This window comes from Callospermophilus lateralis, chromosome 6 (assembly GCF_048772815.1).
Source record: "Callospermophilus lateralis isolate mCalLat2 chromosome 6, mCalLat2.hap1, whole genome shotgun sequence".
NCBI classification, from domain to species: domain Eukaryota; kingdom Metazoa; phylum Chordata; class Mammalia; order Rodentia; family Sciuridae; genus Callospermophilus; species Callospermophilus lateralis.
The window spans coordinates 142,885,460-142,910,404 of NC_135310.1; the positions used below are offsets into that span (position 1 = coordinate 142,885,460).

The 24,945-nt window shown below is 39.4% G+C and overlaps 1 protein-coding gene across 7 annotated transcripts in view; it reads left to right on the forward strand.

Annotated features, from left to right (window-relative positions):
- Fars2 (phenylalanyl-tRNA synthetase 2, mitochondrial) overlaps positions 1–24,945 on the forward strand; it is a 518,422-nt gene that overhangs the window by 190,166 nt on the left and 303,311 nt on the right. The gene's annotated exons all lie outside the window — the stretch shown is intronic.

A 24,945-nucleotide genomic window follows, 5' to 3' on the forward strand; every position in this document is an offset into this window, starting at 1 on the left:
GAATCTGATAATTTCAACAAGTGGTCGTTTTAAGATTGACTTCTATGGAAAGCTGATCACATCTTCTTGATTCTTTGTCAAATAATGCTGTATTATGTGCTGGATCTTGCAGATGGTGAGTTGGGGACACACTGGGCCCTGCTATGATCCTGTGGTCACTGTTAATGAGCAACCTGGTGAGGCTCAGGCCTTGCTTTCTACGGACAGTGATTCAGATTGCACTGGTAGAACTGTGCTGCAATGATTTGTGTCCATCCTGTATGTGGTTGCTTTGGGGATTGGTTTGAAACTTGTGGCAGTGGTTTGAGTTTGTGCCTTGTGTTGTCGGCGGGGATAGAATTATGGCCTCTCTTTCTGGTCTCTGTCCATTCCAAGATTTTCCCCTTTATTTCCAGCTCGAGAAGCACTTTACCCTGTATATAGAGAAATAAGCTTCTCTCTGAGGTTTAATTGCCTGTGGTGTGAAGCAGCTCCACAACTGTGACCCACCTTTGGGGCAAAATCATGTTAGCTCCCCCGGTCCCCCCTTCACCCCTCCCCCCGCAAAAAAAAAAAACCCACTCAGAAAATGAAATAGAAAATTCACGCTGTGGTGTTACCTCTCCCGGTTTTGCCTCTTCTTCACCATTTTCCTACTTGTTTACTTTCTAGAGTTCTCTATTTCTGTTTGTGGCTTGCCCAGAGCTTTTAGTTCTAACCACAGGGAGGCTTACACCCCATTACTGTGAACCAAACTACAGGGTGCATTGTGCAGACACCCAGGGTGAGAGGACTTTTGTGACACAACCATGTGTCATGGAAACTCTGCTGTACTGGTGTCACTGGTCTATTTCATCCCTCAACTTTATTAATCAGAATTAATCCTAGTGCAGTTTTGAGGCAAAGCAAATGGAGGCTAAGATCTGTCAGAGTCGGCTCCCTCCCTTGCTCCTCCCATCTCCTTTTCTCTCACCTTCCTCACTTGCCTTCCTTCCTCTCAATCAGTCTGGACCCTTCTATTGCCCTTTTAAAAAAGGAAACACATGTGTCAACCTCGTGTATAGGTTCTGTCTTGGAGTTCTTCCTTGTGATGTATTTTCAAGCTGTCAGAATAGAGATGTCTTTTCAAATATTGTAAATTTGTCCTTTTTCCTCTTTCCAATTGATAATAAGTTGGTGAGAATGTCTTCTGATGTGAAATTAGTCTGCATTAATTTAAAAAATTAAGGAGAAGTAATTTCACGATCACTTATCACATTTTACAATTCATAAAAGTATATATAATGATCACATATAACTATGTGGAGAAATCATATATATTTATAAAAACAGAATCACACTTTTAACTGTTTTATTATGTTTCACAGGGACTGTAACATGATTGTGCTTTGATATTACCAGAAATCCATCTGCATTGTCATTTAAAAAAATTTTTTTAGTTGTAGGTGGACATAATAACTTTATTTTACTTATTCATTTTTTAAATGTGATCCTGAGGATCAAACCCAATGTCTCACATGTGCTAGGCAAGCACTGTACCACCGAGCCCCAGCCCCAGCCCTGCATTATTGTTGCTAACGGCCCCGCAGCCATCTTGCCAACCCCTCCCATGTTGGTGTATTGTTGATGGTAGGTCTAGAAAGAGGAGCACATGCCTTAGTATTTTCCTGGGATAAGATTATGAAAGTGGAATTATGGCCACATGCATTATGGAAATATGATGTACTCTGGGAAAAATTACCTGCTTTGTTTGAAAGTACTTCTTTATCCACAATCTCATGAACAACACCGAACGCCTTCCATCTCTTTACTCTTTACATTTAACAGGAAAGACATTTTGTACTGGTGTTGTTTCAATTTATTTTTTTCTGGTCACTAGTGTAATTGGACATGTTTCCAGAAGTTTTTGCTCTGTCTGCTTTCTAATGGCACTTGAAAGTGTGCTAAACATATTCTGCATGTTTTCTTTGTAGTCTTCCTCTCCAAATGCTAACTTTATTGTCATCTCTGTTGAAGTCCCCCATGTATCTCCTCTGGCAATATCTTCACTCTTTTCTTCTCACCACTTACCTTTGAACAGTTTTGGTTCTGAATTTTGTGTCATTATCTTGACTTTCATAATAGTTTTACTGGCTGTATTATATAACAAGTTAACTTATCTGCGTGTCTATTGTTTAACAAATGGAATCACACTGTCAGTAATTTGCAGCTTATTTTTCATGTGACATTATGAAATCATTCAGTTCATTTGTTTTTCAGTAAGTTCTTTTGGATGAATGAATATGCCATAGTTTATTCATTCATTCTTTTTATTTTTTTATATTTAATTGTTTCCAATTTATCTACTCCTGTTGAACATTTTTGTACATCTAGACAATAGGTATAAGAGTTTCTCTGAGGTATATTTTATCTAGCAGTGGAATTGCTAAGTCAGTACCTCTGAGCATCTCTGACTTTATTGGATATCACCAAATTGTTTCCTGAAGTTCCATTCCTTATTGACCCAGCCGTGAACCTCTCTGTGAAAGTTCTCATTGTCTATGTTGTTTTGAACACTTGACCTTGTTCAACTTATTTTTGCCAGTCTGGTGTAACTTACTGCAGTTTTCATTTGTTTTTGCCTGATTTCTCTTGAGGTCAAACACATTTGACATTTATTTTACATTTCATTTATTTGAAATTACTTCATTTTCTATTAGGGCTTATTTTTCTGTTTTTTTTTTTTAACTAATTGGTAGGAATCTACATTTACATTGGATGTTAATTATTTGTCATTTGTATGTATTACAATTATATGCTCCAGTTGTGTGGCTTTTCTTGTCACTTTTTCAAAAAAGAAAAAAAAATGTATTTTTCTCTTGGCTAGCTGTAGATTTCTTTATATCATATCATTCTCCCAAAAAGGTACTTTGTCTGGAAATATGAGTGGGTGTAAGTTGACAAGTTCCGTGAAGATAACCCCCCACTTGTCATGCTTGATTCTGGTAGTTTAAGTCTCTGATAGTATTGCTATATCATTCATATTTCCAGCATCGGGATTCTAAATATTTTATGACTTTCAGGCATTCACCGTCTCTCTCCCAGTATTTTGTCAGATTTGGTCTCCACCCTATGTGACAGTTTCTCTTGGCTGGGAAGCGTATTCTAGGATGCCCTTGTTTGACTAGGAAATGTAGCTCCAAGCTTGCCTCGGGACCTCAATTATACTATTTTCACAGAGTTGGATTTATTTCCTGGAATATTTTCTAGTTCTCCCTAATCCTCCTTCTAATCTATGTCACCCCTCAAATATTTCTATTCCTGTAATAAACGGTTTTCGCAACTAGATTGAAGTTGTGGTATGTGTCTACTCTTCTGATGTTTTACAGCTGTTAGGATATGTGTCGCATACTGTTGGCAGCATAATTTTTGGAAAGCAGAGAGATTCTACCCTCTGAGAAGAGTGTTCTTTTCAAAGTCTAAAGTTTTGTATATTTGGCACTGTATAAAGTCATTGCCATTTAATCTTCCAGTCTGTCTCCATCCAGGAGGAAGCTGTTCTTTTTCCTTTTATCCCCAGCATACCTGAAAGTGTGACCCCCGTGACTCAGTTCAACCATTGGCTTTTTATATTCTGCAGTTGGTAAGGTAGATTGTGAGTGTCTAAGTAAGAGGCATGCACATTTGGCCCTTTGTATTGTTGAATATGGTCATTTCTTTCATTAGGCTCCATTATTTTTCCCGGTTCTTCACTTCTCCCTTTCCATGACTTTGAAGTGCTTTCTGCTGTGGGAGAATTTTACTTCTCTGCCCGGTTGATGTGGGGTTTGGTCCTGTGACTTCTTTGGCTAATAGGGTATTAGCAGATGTGATCTGTAGTGAGGCTTGGAATGTAATTGGCAGTGATTTTTGCCTTTTTTCACTTCTTCATGAGGTGAGCAAGCCCTGTGTCACCTGGTGGTTTCAGTGCTGAGAAGCATGTGGACTGCTCCTGACCTGAGCCCTAACCTGAGCCCAGCCAGGCTGGAGCAGCTGGGTTCCAGCCCCAGCCACTGAGGTTTGGTAGTGGTTGCTGATCAGCTGTAGCTGACTGATAAAATGTGTGCTGTGGTTGTCATATGTCTACTTCCTCACTTTTACCAAGGGCTTATTGTCTGCTTGAGATTCTCTTGTTTGATATCATTTCACAGAAAATTCTGTTGAATTCATTCACTTATTTCAGATATTTCCTCTCTACTTCTCTGAGGAGTGTGGTTGAAAAATCTTGACCTTTTCTACTTCTCTTTCTCTGGATAGAGGCCATTGTATAGTTCTCAGAGTATTTTAGAATGGTATGTGATAGTCTCCTAAACCAGTCAGGAATTTTAGGGATAGGGTTTATCTGGAAAGTTCCCGAAGTTCGTGTGTGTACCTGTGTGTGTGTCCATGTGGATGGATCTTGTGTGTGCTAGGGTTTGGATAAGTGTGTCCCAAAGACCAATGTTTTTCAAGGCTTTGTTCCCAGCCCTTGGTACTATTGGGAGGTGGAGGAACCTTTACAAGGTAGAGCTTTTGGGGAAGTTTTCTGGCCACTGGGGGCAAGCTCTTGAAGGGGATATTGGGACCCCTCCCCGCTGGTCTTTATTTTCACTTCCTGGCTGACAGGAGGTGAGAAGCTTCCTTTGCTTTGTGCTCTGCATCATGGTGCCACATGGCCCTAAAGCAATGGGGCCAACTAATCATGGGCCGAAACCTGCTTACTGTGGGTCAGAATAAACCTTTCCTCTTTTAAAGTTTTTATTGCAGGTATTTGTTTTGGTAATGGAACACCAGCTAACATATTGTATTTCAGATATAGCCTTTTTAAAGTTTTAGTGCCAGGTGTCTAAATTTAACCATCTCAGGTAGAAGATTATGACTCAATAGAATGTAACCTTATTGGGATGGGGATTTTGGGGGTTTGATCATTCTTTTGTTTCCATTTCCTTGAACAATGCCTGCCTAGGGTATACAGGTAGTCAGTACACATACATAAACTAAATATTTAGCTGCATATACCCCCGTCCCGCCCTTCCAGTGTTTATTCTTCTTTCTGCAGGATCATAGAAACAGTACAGTGTTGAGGAAAACTGACCTACTTTTCTATGCTGGCTCTTGGCTTTTTCTACCCTCAGCAGCTCTGCAGTTCCCAGTTAACAAAGCTGGTGTGGTGGGAAGCACCTGGGCCTTGAAGTTAAGATGTAGCTCATAGGCCTGACCATTAGCTGGGCTGGAGATTTGGTCAAGTCCTGTGGGTCTCAGTTTATTCATCTATAAAATGAGTGGCCTGAAAGATAATTTTCAGATTTATTTTTAACTCTCAAATCCTAAGCTTTATTCTCTTAAACATCCCAGAGATTTTTTTTTTTTTTTTTAATATTAATCAAACCCATAGGGGACTGTGTTTTGTTTTATAGCACCACAAGGAAAATTGCATACCAGCAGGATTTTGGTATGTGTAGTTAATCAGGTTTTTTGTCCCCCTTAAAGAAATTCTCAGAGATATTCCCACCCCCCCCCCCAATAAAGAAAGAAAAAGTGATGTTCATGTAATTGAATTTTATTTAAACTATTTATGGAACTTTTGCTTTATGGGATCACTGTAGCTTTGCAAGCAGGTAGTGATGTGTTCCCAGTAGCTCAATTTTATTTTCTCCCCTGCAAAAAGGCAATTTAGAAGTTTAGGAATTATTTATGGTACTGTGGGGATAAACACAATCTGCTAAGTTATTTTTCTTGTGTCATTTTTTTCAAGGTTCATTTCTATTTTTTAGGCTGGAAGCAATGTCTTTCTGCAATGGCCACATTTTTATGTCCATGGGGAAAAAAATGAAGTAATGTCATTAGACATAATTTATGCCAGATTGTGACTTTCAATTGGCATAATTCAGGAATTGAATACTATTAGGTTCTATGTGTGCATACACACATGCACACCCAATATTCCATAGTCAACCAGGTGTGGAATATGGTAGGGTGAAAAAGTTGGATGCTTTCTTTGCTAGAAAGTATTTGAGTTAGGAAGAGGTAGATCCAAGTGAGAGTACAGAGCCATTCTCAAATGTACTTGACCATAGAACTCTTTAACGAAATAAACTCTTTTGTTGAGCATGTCCCAGGATGGAGACTTAGTAAAGTGCTCATCCTTTGGCTGCAGGGGTTGACAATGAAGTAAGAGGTTAAAAGAAGTGTAATTTGGGAAAGTAGTGACTACCTATAAGGAGAAATTTTAAAATTTTATCTGAGAGGCATCTTCAGTGTAAGGCAAGCTGCTGACATCAACACATGAAAAGAACATCTATTTTGCTCAGGCATGGTGGCGCATGCCTGTAATCTGAGTGGCTTGAGAGTCTGAAGCAGAGAATGGGAAGTTCAAGGCCAGTCTCAGCAACTTAGCAAGGTCCTAAACAACTTAGTGAGATCCTTTGTCAAAAAATCAGATGGGGACATGACTCAGTGGTTAAACACCCCTGAGATCAGTCTCAGGTACCAAAATAAAGGAATAAATAAATAAATAAAGTTAAAGTTCTTATTAAGAAACTAACAAGGGGCTGGGGATGTGGCTCAAGCGGTAGCGTGCTCGCCTGGCGTGCGGGTGGCCCGGGTTTGATCCTCAGCACCACATACAAACAAAGATATTGTGTCCGCCGAAAAATTAAAAAATAAATATTAGAAAATTCTCTCTCTCTCTCTCTCTCTCTCTCTCTCTCTCTTTAAAAAAAAAAAAACAAACAAACAAAACTCCAACACCTATTTTCCATTTTAGACTGTCTTTGGAGTTCTGGCAATTGCAGATTTATGGGGTTTGAAGGCTCAGGAAAGAAAAGTCCTCAAAATTCATTATGCATATTTCAAACTTATTACAAATGTCAGCCTTTCCTCTTACTTTTGATTCCTTCATCAATCCTTTATGAAATGTCTGTGTGGCAGGCTCTGTGCTAAGTGCTGTGGATATGGGAGTGATTTCTGCCTTGAGGGACTCACAGTCCAGTGGTGGAGACTGACAGGTCAGCTGCTGTGTCCAAGGTTCTGTGGTAACAGTTGAAGGAGGAAGCAGTTCTCAAGAGTCTGAGGCGTCACTGGAATGTCATACTTGAATTTAGTAATAAAGGTTGAGTAAGTCGGATGATAGAGGAAAGAGAAGATGTTTTACTTGTACATAGGGATGCATGGAGTGGAGGGTTCTCAATGTGTTCTGGGAAGATTGACTTGTGTGGACTGCTGGAACACGCCAGGAGTCTTGGGAATCATGTCAAGGAGGTCTAGCTGGGTATGATGGAGCACACCTGTAATCCCAGCAACTCTGGAGATTGAAGTGGGAGATTGATGAGTTTGAGGCCAGCTTGGGCAACTTAGTGAGACAGTCTGAAAATTAAAAATAAAGGCCTAAGAATGTAGTTCAGTGGTAAAAGTATTCATAGGTTCACTTTCCACTACCACAGATTGATAGATAATTTCTGAAGGGTTTGTAATACAAAATAAAAGACCTTCAATCTCAGTCTTCCAAGAGTACTGAGCCATTGAAAGATTTTAAGTAGGAGAATGATGTGATTAGATTGACCTATGAGAAACTGACATTTGTGGACTTATGGAATAATTGCAGTTCAGAGGCTAGGAGACCATGTGAGCACTCTAGAATCCACATGATGAGACCAGGAGCTGAAGCTGTGGGGATGGGGAGAAAGAAGGACCAGATGGTAGTGACTTTGAGCCATGATCACCAGACTTTGTAAGGTGGGCACATCGTGGTATAATGAAGATAATGTCAATTGAGGGATCATTTCATCTGCTTGCAGGTTTCCCAGTGTACACAAGCTCTTGGAAGTTACTTCACATTTCATCAACTTTGTAAACTTCCTGAAATTATGTCATATACCTTTTGCATATATTGTGTAGGGACATTTTTTAGGAGGGGAGCAGAGAATAGAGTAATCATAGTTTCTATTAGATTCTCTAAGGATCTTATGTTTTAAAAAATGTCAGAAACCACCAAACTAGTCTGTTTATTCAGCTAATGAGAAATTAGAATTTTAGAACTATCTCTGAGATAACCAAATGAAGGACATGATGAGAATATCACTGAATAATTTTCTGACTAATGAGAATATCTACTTTAAGGACTTTATTCAGAAAGTGCAGTCTATAGGTGAATGCACTTTGTAATACATGAAAAGATAAAATATATCTAATGTTTTTCAGTAAAGGGTTGGGCAGGTCAGATAGCATATGTTGGCAAGGTGGATGCTTTGCAAATGCCTTAGTTGTTTTGGGCTGTAGTAATAGAATACCAGACACTGGGTAATGTATAAAGAAAAGAAGTTTATTTGGCTTCCATTCCAGTGACTGGACAGGCTCAACATGGTGTCACTATCTGGCTGTGTCACAACATGGCAGAGAATTGGAAAGAACTGGCTCTGTGTAGAAGGGGCATGTGGGGTAACAAAGAAACAAGAGAATGTAAGAGGACCAGACTCAGATTGAAGGTCTTTTATTTTGCATTACAAACCCTTCAGAAATTTGAAGGTATTCAAGGTTTTCTACATTGTCTGAGTTTTTCTTTCTTTCTTTTGTTTGTTTTTTGTTTTTGCTTTGCTTTGTTTTCTCCTGTCACAAGACATGACCCACTCCTGCAAGATAGCATCAATCCATTCATGAGGGTGATCTGCTGTGACCTAATTACCTTCTTTCCACTTGGTCCCACCTCTTAAAGGTTTCAGCACTGCAATATCACCACACAGGGAAGTATAGCTGCAAGTAAAGGTAAATAAGGCCAAACTCCTGCCCTCAAGGAACTAATGAGAGAGACAGTCACACAAATAGCCACATTAGCAGATAAGTTATCATATCAGGTGACAAGTGAGTTCATGGGAGCCAGGGACATTGCAACATGAAGAGATGTTATTTTACCTTGATCTTGAAGAATGCATAGGAATTTGCCAGGGCAGAAGGGATAGGACTTCTAGGCAGAAGATATAGCACCTTGAAAAATATGGAATTCCAAAAGATCTGGAGTGTTTGAGGACAGAGAACTTCAATATAGTTAGGGTAGTGTGGGGGCAGTTAGAGAGCAATGGTGGGGGAGAGAGAGATCTTGAGAAACCTGGAGTGTGAATGGCTTTGTAGGCAGAGCTTGAGAGTGTGGACTCAGTGCTATGGTTACTGCAGCTAGTAGGGATTTCCTTGGGCAGATAAGAGGATGATAGAATAGGAGGAAGACATCCCCTGCTTGTATTGTATAAATTTATTTTCTAGGTAACGTGTTCTTCTGGCTATGTGTATATGTGACTGTGTATATTATATTCTTCCTTCCTCTGCCTTTGCTGCTTCTGTTGGAGATTTATAGTATTTTTGTATACTTCAATTTTTTAAATGCAAATATAGTATGTCTCTTTCTAAAAAACAAAGACAAACTTAGTATGTTCTTTACGTCTTTTTTACCTGACTTTTGGTGTATTTTAGAGATGTTTGAATGTTAGAAGGCCTAACATATTTATTGCTATTCACAGGTACATGGTGCTTCCTTGTGTATATACTTAACTAGTGCCCAGTTGATAAGCCTGTTACGTTGATTTCAGTCTTTTCTTCTTGAAAAGAGGGTTTGGGTAGCCATTTACATATGTCACATTTCAAACGCATGTGTATCCATGGCATTCATTTCTTACAGTGGAATTACTATAGGTCATAGTAATTTATTTACAAAGTATATGGACATCATGCCTAACTAGTAGACCTGAGGTGAAGCAGCCATATTTGATGTGTGGGTTGAAAGGAGGTTATGTATGAACAAAAGGCAGGTGTAGAGGACAGCGCCAAGTGTAGCGTTGGAGAGTCAGGCTGCCTTTGGACAAGATGGAGACAGAAGGGTATGTAGGTTGCACCCAAGCTTTGGGCTTCTTAAATCTGAGTATTCATAAGACATCCTAGGTAGGAATTTCTAGAAGATAGTAGGGCATGAAAAATCCGAGAGTGTAAGAGAGCTCTACCAAAGATTTTTGGAGTCATCCGTATACTTAAAAGTCATGAAATTAAAATAATGTAGGAAAAATCATCAGAGAAGGAAGAGGAGGGCCAAGGAGTATAAAGTTTTTTTAAGCTTCCTTTATCTATTGAATGTGTTGAAATTCATTGGCGTAAGGAGAAAGTTCTGTATGGTTCTGGTCTTTACCTCATTCACTCATCTAGCACTTAATAGATACATGGTACTGCTAAGTAGTGATAGAAGGCTTCAGAGATGGTCCCTGGGCTCCTGGACCTCACAGTCATGGACAGGCTAAGGTGCAGGGGCAGTGTGGTGCAGGCCTGCTGTGAGGAGGGCAGTACAGATGCTGTGCAAACAGTAGGAAGTGGCATCTGGTAACTTGGGGGAGTTTGCAGAGAGGCCTCCTAATCTCAGAGTTGAAGAATGAGTGAAGATTGGTGAAGGGAGTGGAGAAGGTGAAGTGTGTTCTGGGCCAGCTGTAGGCAAACTTGTTTGGCAAAGAGCTGGCTTATAAGCACTTGAAGCAGGGCCAGCCCTCTGATCTCTGTAGCAATGACTCTGCAGAGTAGCCATAGACACAGGTGACCACATGAGTGTGACTGGGCTGCAGTAACTATTTATAGACTCAGAAAATATCATATAATTTTCATGTTTCATGAACTACTATTCTTTTTTCGATATTTTTCAACTATTTAAAAATGTAAGATTCATTCCTAGCTTGCATGCTGTACACAAACAGAGAGGCCAGGGACCCGGATTGGCTTGTGGGTTATAATTTGCTGATTCCTGTTCTAGGCAAGAGGACAGCGAGTCATGATAGAGAAGTGAGATTAAGCACATTTGGCTTCTGTAACAACCTTTTCTTAATGATCTCCTTGCCTCTAGGACTTCCTACTTCCATCTCTCCTATGATCAGTCATTCCATCTGTGTTCTTAGGCCACCTCTTCCAACTTTTCTGAAAGGCCTTTGGTGATTGAAGGTATTCAAGGTCTCCTACATTGTCTGTGTTTTTCTTTCTTTCTTTTTTTTTTTTTTTTGCCTCAATTTCCCTTTTGGAAGGATTTTGGGGAAGAATTTGCCCAACTGCTGGGAACATAGTGTTTAGATATGATTGGAGTTGGTATAAACATTTCAGGGCTTTCTAGGTCACTGCTCATTTCTGTGTATGCATATTTAGTTTACTTTCATTCTGAGCTTTTTGTACATTTCCTGGAAGAGTTACTTTTGGATTAATTTACATATTAAAGTCCTATATTTTAATCTCATTTTTATCCTGCCATTTCAGGTATAGGGAAATAAATGAAAAAGTCGTCAAATGTTGACTTCCACGGCTTTATTACCTCAGACAGCTTCATTATGCTTGTGGAAATCTAGTGTGCTTTGAAGGAATTAATCTAGCCTTGCTTGCAATCTGTATATGTTTACATAGAATGAACAAACATTGCATTGCATTTCCTGAAAATTCAATTATTCCTGTCTCCAGGAAACATGTTCTGCTTAGTATTTAATTCTCAAGTAAGTCAGTATGATGGTTCTTGAACTGTCATGAGAATTAAGGATTTCGAGTGTACTATATACTTTTGTAATTAATGGATAAATGGCCAGTGAGACTTTTCATCATGATGACCCTGACCCTGTATTTGAGGTTATGGGAGACATCGGCCTCAGAACGTACTGATTTAAAGTTCTCTATAGATTTTTCTTGGAATTAAGAGACATAATGTTAAGGTAACGTTCTGCATAATTAATATTTTATTTTGGAATTTACTTTGCTTTGTATATGGTTTATTTGTTCAGCAGGCATTTTTTGAGTTTCTACTATAAAGTACATAAAAGACAGAAATGACTGCAATACGATTGGTATTTGTTATCTGTTCTGATTGGTTGGACCCTTGATAACCAGCAAGGATTAATTTAAATGTTACCTTTCTTTTGAAACATAATCTCTTTCTGTATACAACCCCAACAACTGACCTCCCATCATATATTTTTATTGCAATTAAGTAATTATTTTATAGAAGTGCCTATCACATATTACTACCATATCTTTTAGAGTTAAATGTTATTCAGCTCAACCTTTTTCTTCTTCAAGGCTCTAAACTCCTTGAGGGTAGGAAACATAATTCATACTTATTGATTGTGGTGTTAAAATATAAGGAAGAAAGCTGGATTTGGAGTTTAAGAATCAGTGATGTGAATGAGACTGGGCACCCAGTGATCAAGGAGGACAATTTGAGTCAGGTTGAGGGCATGAACTGCTTGTAATCTTTGAGAAGTGTGATGCAGTGAAGTGTGGCACTGTACTAGGAATTGAGAATGGATTGGAAAGCTACATGGGGAGCTGGATTTGGAGGCACTGAGGCCATACATAAGGATTTGGATTGGGTCACAAGTGAAGGTTTCTAAATAGAAGTCATGTGGTGAGATCAGTGTGACCTGTCAGGTCCTTCCTGCCCAGACCTCCACCTCTTGCACTCTCTTTCTCACACTTGCTATAGTTAATCCATGCTCCAAGGAGGTTTTATTTTTATTTTTTGTACTGGGGATTAAACCCCAGAACCCTCTACCATGGAACTGCATCCTCTCTCTCTCCCTCCCTTCTTTCTTTTTTTTCCTCTTTTTTTTTTTTTTTTTTTTCTCTTTTGAGATAGGGTCTCCTGAAGTTGATAGACTGGCAGTCTTCCTGACTCAGCCTCCTGGGTCACCAGTATTAGAGGTGTGCACCACCAGCCTGGCCAAGGAGCTCTTGAATGTATCTTGCACACTGTTCAGTGTTTCCTGACTGGAACCTAGGCATTCCTAGCATTGTTTTTCAAACTGTGCAGTAATAATTAATTTCTTATTTTGCTTTTGTACTATTTAGGAGCTATGTTAGGGAGGAGATGGGTTTCTTTGTTTCTTTTTTGTTGTTGTTGTTGCCAGGGCTTCACACACTATAAGTACCTAACTTATAGTAGGTACTCAGTTGATATTTATTGAATACATGGATGGATGCATGCATTTTGGCACAAAAACTCTACTTCTGTACTGAAAGATAGATTGGATGAAACAGAGTTGGGATGTGGAGAGATTGGCAAGGAGCATCCTCCAAAAGCTTAGGAAAGAAATGATGAGAACTTGAATTATGGCTCTGGCAGGAGAAATTTATAAGAGGAAATAGGTTCTAGAGACCTGGAGAAATGGAACTGACACGACCCAGCGATCAGCAGATAAAGTGCATGTTGTGAAGGACAGAGGGAAACAGAAAAGTTGAAGAATAGGCTCCTGAAGTCACCTGATCTGTCACTGTCCAGAAACTTTGTTGGGGCATAGTGAAGCTAGTCCCTGTATGTATGGAAAATCAGATTAACCCATTTTATCCTATCATCCCTAATGTAGCATACCTACAAAAATGTTAATTGAGACATAAAAATACCACTTAAGGTAACTTTCAAATAATATTTTAATATTTATTATGTTTACAGAATTGAAAATTTGAGGCATAGAACTGAGGCCTTGGTTTATAGCAGAGTTTACAATAAAGTAAATAGGGAAACATTCTATGCCTGTTTATTTACAGATTTATTTTAGGACACTCTTCAACAAAGGCTGCAAGCTAGTGGTATCTGTTGATACGGATACATCTGGGCAAAATGAGAGGCAGAAGGTAAAGGCAAAATAAGAATAGCAAAATAATAAAAGCTAGGCTAAGGTTGTAACAAATAAAGATAAATTTCTCACAGTTGCTCCAAAGAGATGTAGATTTGATTATCAGCTCCCTAATGGAGAGAGAGAGAGAGAGAGAGAGAGACATAATCATGTATGAGTATCTACAATGTCTGCACGATAAAACATGCTAATTTATTTCTTTCAGGGATTACTAAATATGCTTGTCACACCCCCCCCCCCCCCCCGCTGCCCCAGTAGTATGGATTGAACCTGGGGTGATTTACCACTAAGCTATATCCCCAGCCCTTTTAAATATTTTTTGTTTTGAGACAAGGTCTACCTAAGTTGCTAAGTTGTTGAGATTGGCCTTGAACTTGAGATCCTGCTGCCTCAGACTCCTGAGTCATAGGATTATAGGTATGCACTAGCATGCCTGGCATAAATGCAGTATATTGATACGGAAAGCTAAGAGGAAATTCCCTCTCATCTCTGAGGCAGAACCTCTTAAAAAAAATAAATAAGGTTGAATTTGAAAATATTCCTTCTGACATTCCTTAGCCTCTTTTTACTAGTGTAACAGAATTTGATTTGCCTTAGTTAGCACATGATGAAGTTAATTGTAAAACATCTCTATGAGCCAACTCTGCAAATTATTTCCAAACACCACTGTCTCTTACCTCTTGCTCCCTTGGTGAGTGAGTACCCGAGGAGTCTTATGTATATGACAGATTGCCAGGTGCTCCAGGTACCACCAAACTGTGTAAGAATTTTCAAAGGAGCCTACAGCCTCACTGGGCAGTCTAGGCATAAAGAAATGGAAGGAAGTTATATGCAAGAGTTGAGTAATTAGATAACCATATAGGGATGCTGGTGGAGAGCCTGATTCACTGCTTTGTATGAACTTAGACATTAGATGATCAGACCAGTGTGGGCTGCATGGCCCAGAGAGGTTTGAGAGGAGAAATACTTTAGGATTTGTTTTGTATGTGTGTATGTACACACACACTCACACACACACACACACGCGCGTGCACACACACATATATGTGTATATTTTTAATGGCAGCATCAATATTTTTGTTATACAGGTTATTAGATCATTCTTTTAACACATCTTGAATTTTAGCACAATTATTAAGATTACTATTTGCAAAGAATGGTACCTATTAATTTTATTGGTACTATTTGGGGTTACTAATTATGCCCTTCATTCCTTGGACCCACGGATGTGTTTCCTGCTGTTAATCCTGAATGCCAAACTATCAAATAATCCTTATATCCTAATTTACTTTCTTTTGTTTCAAGCTATTTGTAGTGTTCTAAAAGCATAAAATACTTACTTTTCAGGGAATGGTCTTTCACCAGTCACTTGTCATGATCAGTTCTATATAATCTTTGAATTCTCATTGTTCTGAGAATGAAGTTCAATATCCTTAATATGCCCTTGGAGTTGTGCCAGTTCTGCGGTGGTCCTGACCTCCGAAGCCACACATGCCAGCCATCTTCCTAGCTCTGGTGCTCCCACTGTGCAGGCCTTTCAGTATTCCCTTCCTTCTGCTGGGATTGCCTGGGTGGGTCAGGTGACGCCGCTCCATAGCACCTCTTACCCCTCCCCACCTTGGTTTGCACCACCAGGTAACAACTTACTGAGGTTACCACTTTATTTACTGTCTCTCATTCTGGCCTCCGTTTCCCAAGACTGGAAGTGCTATGAGGACAAGGCCCTTGTTGGGACTTCACCATTGACCTGGCGGTCAGAAACACTTGTTTTTGAACAAGGGCATCATTGCGAGGAGGTTCGCTTCGCCGTTCTTCATTCAAAACTGTCTTGGTTATTGCTTATTTGTTGTTTGTTTCTTACCCTGCAGATGGTTACCAAGCAGCTTTTTGATTTTTACATCTTTGCAGAATATTCCAAAAAGCTATTCCAAAGATGACATGAGCCTCTATTTATTGCCTTTCAAAATATATACACTTTTAGTGCCAAGGGAAGATTTTTGAAGCTTGGGTATGTGTTAGTCTCCAGGGAGCTAGCAGGGAAGGCCAGACTGTGAGAGTGTTAGTCTAGTAATGTCTGATGTAGTTTACTGAGCAATTTCAAAGCAGAGTAATGGTGGTAATCTCAGAAATTCTAAGCAGCAGCGTTGTAAAAGTACAGAGTGTGGCTTTCATTTCATTGACCTGAAATCAGGTTGGTTCTCTTATCCTCCTCCCAATTTGTTTTTATTACCTCAATACTATATGTTGTGGAGGTGTTAAACATTTTTAGAATGACATTCTTTGTGGATCTATAAACTTCTGCCTTCTAATTTTATTGCTATTAATTATAGGTCACTGAAAATACAAAATTCAGAGAGAATGTAGAATAGTAAAAAGAGCTTTAAATGCAGCATTAGGAAACCTACCTGGACAACAAATTTTCAACACACTGATAAACTGTCTGGCTGCCATTGTGACCCTAGTGTAATCTTGTGACATCTTTGATGCTCAATCTCTCATCTATACAAGGAAGCAAGTAGAGATGGCATGTCAGATTGCTTATAGTCTCACTTTATGCTCACCTCCTTACATCTAGCTTCGTTGATTTAACAAGTATTTATTGCATGCCTTCTGTGTGCCTGGTTCTATCCCACATCTTTGAGATACAGCAGAGTGTGAACAAATGTACATTCTTGCCCTACTAGCTTCTTGGGAGATTTGAAAGGTTTAATAGTATTTAGTCATACCAGTTTTATTTAAAGTTCTGTGATTAAAATGGTGTGGCTACAACAGATGAATGGATAAAGAAAATGTGGTGTTTACAAACACACACACACACACACACACACACACACACAAACAAAATGAACTACTACTCAGCCATAAACAAGAATATAATTATGGTATTTGCCAGATGGAACTGGAGACTATCGTGCTAAGTGAAATAAGCCAGTCCTTCTAAACTGAAGACTGAATATTGTCTCTGATGTGCAGATACTAACACACAATAAGGCAGGGTTAGAGGTAAGAATAGAAGTTCACTAGATTAGATAAATTGGAATGAAGGGAAGGGAGGGAGGATGGGAATAGGGAAGACAGTAGAATGAATTGGGCATTACTATCCTATGGTTGTATATGAGTACATGACCAATGTAACTCCTCATCATGTTCAACCACAAAAAATGGGAAGTTAGACTCCATGAATTATGCAATATGTCAAAATACACTCTAATGTATATCTAAAAAGAACAAATTTAAAATGGTGTGGCTGGAGAAGACGATGAGTGAAGAGATGGCAGGAATATTAGTAGGACCTATTGGAATGTGGCAAGTGGGAATGGCTCCCTCTAGGACCTTTCTCATGGCCCTGAGAGAGGATCCAATGTTTCTAATCCCTATCCCTTTCCCTATCTCTATCCCTATCCCTATCCCTATCCCTGTCTGTCCCCAATTCCTGGTGTGTGTACTACTAGCACAAAAGCTGAGAAAGGAAGCCTGAGGGTGACCTGCCTGCTTGGCTTTGATCAGAGTCTTCCTTGCTATTGGGTTTAGCTTCTAGTTGTAACATTCCAAATGTTCATATGCCTCTCTGTCTCCCAGACAAAAGTTCAAACTCCTGCTCTTCCACCAAGACGGAATCTTTCTCTCTTTCCTCTATATGTGCTAACCCCAGTGGACTGGATGACAGCTCATTGTGATGATCCCCCTCCCCATCAGGGGATGTGCACATTAAATGCCTGTGTCATCAGAAATGGCTGCACACTTTGCTGTACACTTGACTACTAGAATCTAGAAATTTCATTTTTCTCCTTGAACCTCTGTAATCCCTACTGTTTTGTCCACTCCTGGAGAGAAAGGGATGACTAGCTTTTATTGACCTAATAGTTCATGCTGAACACACCCGGCATATTACCAGATGCACTGAAATAGCTGAGTGGGCTGTTGCCATAATCGCCTGCAATATTGACTGTATTTTACATTGGGGTTTGATATTTGAGGATTATTTTCTAACTCTCTTGATCAGAGCTCCTTGACAGCAGGCCTGTGTATTATTAATTTATTTGTTAATCCCCTGAAGCACCTGGTTCTGGACTCCATGAATGTTTAATGCATTGAAATAAAATGAATCTTGGATATTTGAATTTGTGAGATGGAAATAAGTATATGGTTTTCATTTCTTGTTTTTTAGGGAAGGGGGAAACTGAGTCATAAGAGCTGTTGTCTTACTTAAGGCTAAAAATTAAGGGATATAGCCAACAGACTGGAGTAGTAAACGAGCATTGTTAATTTTGAAAAGCTACCAGTCTTTCCCTTTCTTCAGAAGCATGTCCTACCTTTCACATACAGATCTGTCATGCAAACTGTGCTTTGTGTGCTGGAAAGCCTCCCCAAGCTAGATGGGTTTGCTTGGGTATCAGCAGAGGCCATGACTGGTCATAGATATGGGACACGTGGCTGCTGAGGATCCTCTGCCCATCCCTGACCTGTGCAGGCAGTCAGCTCCAGGGCACAGCTTGTGAGTCTATTCCTGTGGCCAAGTCCCTTTGGCTACCTTCCCCTTGGCTCCTATTGGCTTGACTCTGCCTTCTGCTCCTAGAGTCTGTCTAGGTTTGGTCTTTTGTAGTCATTTAGAGCCAGGCCTGACCATGTCTGAAAATGTAGCCCTGGCTTGGTGGGAAAGGGCTTTGGGCAACAACTGTGTGTACCATGTCTAGAACACCTGAGGCCCTATCATGGCTAGGATTGCTAGGAGTCTGGGTGGGCAAGCTGGCCTTCCTGCCCCAGGGCTAAGGAATGCTGCAGCCCAAAAGGGAATCTTCTCCAGTCCCTTGGCCAGCCAGCTATCACCTCTGAAGCCTAAAACTGCACATTAATTCACAAATGGAAAGACAGAAGGTGATCTGCCCCCACCATATCCGTTAAAGTTAAATCATTAAGAGCATTAAATCAGGACCTTGTTTTCCATGTAGAGATCAAACCCATAAGGCCTGCAGAGTTACATAACCCACCTAGGACATGTGGATACTATTGAGGCTGGCACTTCAACCAGAAACCTCCTAAGTGAGGACATTTTTATTGTTTCTTCTATCTCGTCAAAGTGTCTGTTGTTTCTTATTCCTAAGAATGGCAGGGAGTAAAGGATTATTTATTTCCCTTGATATTTTTCATTTCAGGAATCAACATGGGCAGATTTATAGTGTTCACAAAACATGCTGGTAGCAATTTGATTGCAGGAAGAATGAAATTTTGCTCAGGCAAGTGCAAATTTATCTGTTATGGTGAGAAAGGCCAGGCCTGTATAAATGGTGTGATTCTATCCTAAAGATAAATTTTAGCAGGAATGGTAGTAGGAGTTTTTTTTCTCCTTTTGTTCTCTCAGATGCATTTGATTAAAAATTAAAGCATGGAATATATTAATTTGACCACATGGAGTTTCCATGTGATGTGTTGTTTTATAAAATTTTAACGTTGAAACTCATTACCCGTGATGTTTAGCAGAACTGTTGACACTGGTCTTTGTGGACAGCATGGAGGAAGATGGGATTGATTAAGATTGGCTGATGAATTCGATTTTTAGGCCTACACTGCCTTTAAGACAAACAGGTTCATATATTTCTGAAAATGGTGACTCTGGGATACTTTAGAAACAAATGTGAATTCAGGCAATCTAATTAGCCTTTGGCACTAAATATTGGTGTTTTCACTACTGATTTAAATATAGACAGTTGTTAGTGGTGACTGCAAACTTATTTCAGACCTTATCTCAGAAAACCAATCTGTGATTTTTTTCTTACATGACACATTCCTGCTCTACTCTATTAGAGTGTTACTTTCTGATCTTGGATCATTTAGAAATAGTGTTTTGAAGCTTCTTTTGTCTGTTGTGGCCTTGGTGCACAGTGACACAGCCACCATTACAGAGATTAGGAAGCGCCCGCTTGTGTTCTGCCTGTATTGGGGTGCTGTTTTAGTCAGTTTTTTTGTCACTGTGACTAAAAGATCTATCTGTCTGGAACAATTTTAGAGGAAGGAAAGTTAATTTAAGGGCTCACAGTTTCACAGGGCTCAAGGTGAGGCTGAACATCATGTGGGAACACTGTGGTGGAGGGAAGCAGCTCACATTATGATGGGGGGGAGGGAGGGAGGGAGGGAGTGGTTGGGAGGGAGGGAGTGGGTGGGAGGGAGGGAGGGAGAGAGGATATCTCCACTTGCCAGATACAAATGTATACCCAAAAGCCACCCCCCAATTCCCACCTCCTCCAGTTACACCCTCCCTCTTCGGTTACCACTCAGTTAATCCCTATTAGGGGATTAATTTACTGATTAGGCTAAGACTCTCACAACCCAATTATGTCTCCTCTGGAGCTTAAGGGCAGGGGTGACTCTGTCCAGAGAACTTTGGCCTCAGGATGATTTTTAGGATTTTTGTCACCGCCTTGTTTTCTTTAAACCCCACCCACTCCTAGTTCTGGGGATCAAACCCAGGGCCTGGCAAATTGGCACATGCAAGGCAAACACTACCTCTGAACCATATTTATTTATTTTCATTTTGAGACAGGGTCTCATTAAGTTACCCAGACTGATATTCCTTCAAAAAAAATAAATAAATAAAAGTGAAAGCTCAGGCTGGCCTTGAACTTGAGATTCTTCCATCTCATCCTCCTTAGTGGATTATAGGTATGTGCCACCACACCTGGCTCTTTTGTTTTTTTCCAAAGAATTTTTCTTTTTGTTAAATTTTATTCACAGTATAATTTAAAGAGCCAAACAGTTCTGTGAGTTTAATATTAAACCCCAACATTCTTCTTTATATCCCTCCTACCCCTCCACTCCCTGCCTTACTGTCTCCAGCTTTCTGGGGACAACAAGTTTCAACACCTATAGCAGACTCTGACCCCACTCTCTGTTTTCTAAGTAATATGCTAATGAGCTCATATTCATACTTCTTGGTTTCTTTCCATTTTGCATATTCTGCTTTGAGTAGGAAATATGAAATATGAGGATTTAGCCATTTCTTCTTTATTCTAGGATTAGAACACACCAAAGACCCCCTTTTCATTTTCCTAACTTCCCTTTAGTAATCGGATAACTTGGGATATTATTTTGACCAAATGCTGTCCACAGGTAAAATATTTAGTAAAATGTCTTGCTCCTGCATATCTATTCTGTATGATTCTCTCTGATTCAAAACCATACCCTTCAAATTGTCTGAACCTCCTCTCAGTCCATTCACATGCATCAGTCTATCCAGTGGATCTTACATGCCTGTCTCCCGTCTGACCTACTCCTGTCTGGGCAGGTTCATCTCTTCATTGGGCACTCAGCTATTATCTTGGTGTCTCTCTTAGCCATACTCTTAGAAATGTCCTTTACTAGTCTTTTATGTGGGATATGTAGTATGTTATTCGGCAGTTCAGTTGAAGGGACAGAAATCATACTAGCTATTTTAAATAGGAAGGGACTTAAAACAGAGATCAGGTGCCTTCCAGATAATCAGGGGAACCCTTACCCTATGCCATGCTGACCAGCAGAGAGGCAAAGCTGCAAAAGGATGGCTCCGCTTCCATGTTCCAAGTCTCTCATTCATTCGGTCCATCCAACTGGAGGAAGCTATTTCCTAAAGAATACGGTTGTCAAGAAGGCCAGGAAGTGCTTTCCATGCTCTGTCTTGTGGAAAAGCAGAGAAGATTGAAATGAATTTTGAGTGCCATTCCACCCTGCACACTCCACCGGGCATTTGTGCATATGTGAGAGTGTGAGAGTATGTGTGTGTGTGTGTTTTCTCTTGTTTTGATGAGCCTTATCCTCCAGTGTCTTTCTGGGAAAGGATACACAGGGTGCAATTTCCTTGAGTCCTTGCATGTGTGAAAGTAATTTACTCCATCCTGACATCTGCACAATAACTTGTCTGCATATAACCTTTTTGTGTGTGAAAATCTTTTTCTTTTAAAATGTTGAACATCACCATATAGATTCCCGTTTTCTTCTTTAGAATTCTGAAGAGATTTTAATTTCTGATCATTTATTTGTTTTGTCTCCTTGAGACTTAATTTTTTTGACAGCTATATCAAGGAATAATTTTCATAACATAAAATTTATCCATTCTAAGTATACACTTCGTGGCTTATTTAGTAAATTTGTAGTTTTGCAACCATCGCTACAGTTCACTTTTAGAACATTCTTGTTACCCAAGAAAGTTTTCTCGTGACCATCTACAGCCAGTCATTTTTCTGGCCCCCATGTCTCCAGCCCCAGGCAAGCACACTCTACTTTCTGTCTTCATAGGTTTGTCTTTTCCAGACATCATACTTCATGCAATCATCCGCACATGACTTTATTCACAGAGCATGATATTTTGTAGCTCATCCTATGTCTCAGGAGCTGGTTTGTTACTATTGATGCATACTAGCCTACTTATTTTGCTTACCCCTTGATGGGCATTTAGTATGATCTGTTATGAATAATTCTGTTGTCAACATTTGTCTTTGTGTGGAAATGTGATTTCAGTTCTCTTGGGTAACTGTATATCCCTATCAATAAATGGGCAAATGAACCAGGTGCAGTGGCACACACCTGTAATCCCAGTAGTTCCAAAGCTGAGGCAGGAGGATGGCGAGTTGAAAGCCAGCCTCAGCACTCAGTAAGACCCTATCTTTGAATAAAATATAAAAAAGGGCTGGCAATGTGGCTCAGTGGTTAAGTGCCCCTGGATTCAATTCCCAGTACCAAAAAATAAATAAATGGACAAACGAACTAAAGAGACATTTCTGGAAAAAAAGATGTACAAATGGCCAAGAAATAAATGAAGAAATGTTGAACATCTTTATCAGTCAGGGGAATGCAAATCAAAACCACACTGAGATTTCATCTTGATCCAATTTGAATGGCATCAAGAATACAAATATAAATGTTGAAGAGGATACAGGTAAAAGAGAACACTGGTTCACTGTTGGTGGGATTCTAAATTAATACCACTGCTATGGAAATCTCAAAAGGATCCATTGTGTGATCCAGCTATATCACTCCTTGGCACTTTGTGGGGGGGTATGTGGGGTACTGGGGATTGAACTCAAGGTCACTCTGCCACTGAGCTGCACCCCATCCAACACATTTTATTTTATTTTACTTTATTTTGAGACAGCATCTTCTTGAGTTGCCTAGTCTCTCCTCAAACTTGTGATTCTCTTGCCTCAGCCTCCCAAATTGCTGAGAGTATAGGCATATGCCATGGTGCCTGGCTATTCCTTGATATTTATCCTAAAGAATTATAGTCAGCATAATATAGTAGTGCATGCATTCTCATTTTTATAGCAACAGAATTTATAATAGCCAAGTTATGGAACCAGCCTAGGTGTTCATCAAGGCACCTGGGGTGAGTGGGTAAAGAAAATGTGGTATATCAACACAGTGCAGTTTTATTCAGCTGTAAAGAAAAATGAAGTTATTGCATTTGCAGGAAAATGAATGAAAATTGACAGCATTAAGTGAAATAAGCCAACTTAGAAAGTCAAGGGCCATACCTTTTCTTTCATAGGTGGAAGCTAGAGAGTGAAATGGAAAAATAGTGTGTGTCGGGGGGGTCTTCTTGAAAATAGGGGGAAGACCAGAGAATAGAGGAAGAAGATCAGGGGGAAGGAGGAGGGAAGGAAAGGAGGAGATACTGAAGAATGAAAATTACCAAAGTGTATTGTTCTATAATGTGCATGTACAAATATGTAATAATGAAACTCCACTATTATGTGTAATGATAATGCACCAGTAAAAAATGTTGTAAAAAATTTAAAAATGGATGATGTTAATCATTTTTTTCACATGCTGATTAGCTTTTTGTATATATTCCCTGATAAAATGTCTATTTAAATATTTTGTTTAGTTTTTAAAAATTTTCTTTTTGTGGTATTTGGGATTGAACCTGGGGTGCTCTACCATTAAAATACAAAATCCTCAGCCCTCCCCAACCATTTTTGTATTTTAAAACCTAATTTTAAAAACTAGTTTTTTAGTTTTTATTTTAAACCAGTTAGCTAAGTTGCCTAGACTGGACTTGAACTTGAATTCCTCTTGCCTCATCCTACTTAATCTCTTTGGTTATAGGTGTGTACCACCATGCCTGGCTTGCCATTTTTAATTGGGTTGTTTGTTTTATTATTTAGTTGTAAGAGTTCTTTATAAACTCTGAGTATACAGCCTTCATTGTATATAAGATTTGCACATTTATTCTCCTAATTTGTGGCTTGTGTTTATGTATCAAAGTATAATAGTTTTTAAATTTGATAAAATTCAGCTTATCAATTTTTTCCTTTGCAGATCATGTTTTTGTTGTACTAAGAATCTTTGACTAACCCAAGTCACAAAGATTTTCTGCTGTATTTTCTTCTAAACGTTTATTGTGTTTGGCTGTATGATTCATTTTGATTTAAATTTTGTCTGGTTAAAGAAAAGGTTCTAATTCATCTTTTTGAATGGGTGCATCTATTTGTTCCGTAGCCACTTATTGGGGACACTATTTCTTCCCCATTGAATTGTCTTGGTGTCTTTGTTAAAAATCTGTGTACTGTGTACCATGAACTTTTGGTTATAGCCTTTCAGCGGGTTTTTAAATTGAGTAGTATAAGTTCACAAACTTATTCTTTTTTTTCAACATTACTCTGGCTAGTCTAAGCTTCTATGTGTTGCCCTCCAAATTTTGTAATCAGCTTGCCTATTTTAGCAGGGGGGGGAAATTGTTTGGGATTTCTATATGAAATGCCTTGAATCTGAAGATCATTTTGGGGAGAATTGCCACCTTAATAGCCTTAAGTTAACACGGATTGTCTCTACATTATTAACATCAGAGGTTGCTAAACATTCTTAAAGGACTAGGGTATTGAATATTTCATCCTTGTAAGTCATACTGACAGTCGTATCACAACGGTTTAGCTCTGTGTGATATAGCATGGCTGATGAGTGAGTTGTTACTGTGCTCCAGTAACAGCTTTATTTGCAGAAACTGGAGGCTGGACCATTGAACTTCTGGCTTGATCATTTGTATCATTCAGCTTTTTATAACGGTTACGAAAATACCTGACCAGAATAATTTAAGAGGAGAAAAAGTTTATTTTGAGCTTACAGTTTCAGAGGTCCGTGGTGGGCCAACTTCATTGATCTGGGCATGAGGTGAGCCAGAGCATCATGAATGAAGGGGACAGGGGAGGAAAGCTACTCACCAAGAAGCAGAGAGAGGGATGAGCCAGGGAAATGAGATATAAAAGCCAAGGGCACGCCTCAAGTCACCTTCTTCCTCCTGCCACACCCCACCTGTGTACAGTTACCACCTAGTTAGTCCATTCAGATTATTAAAGCATCAATGGGTTGATCCACT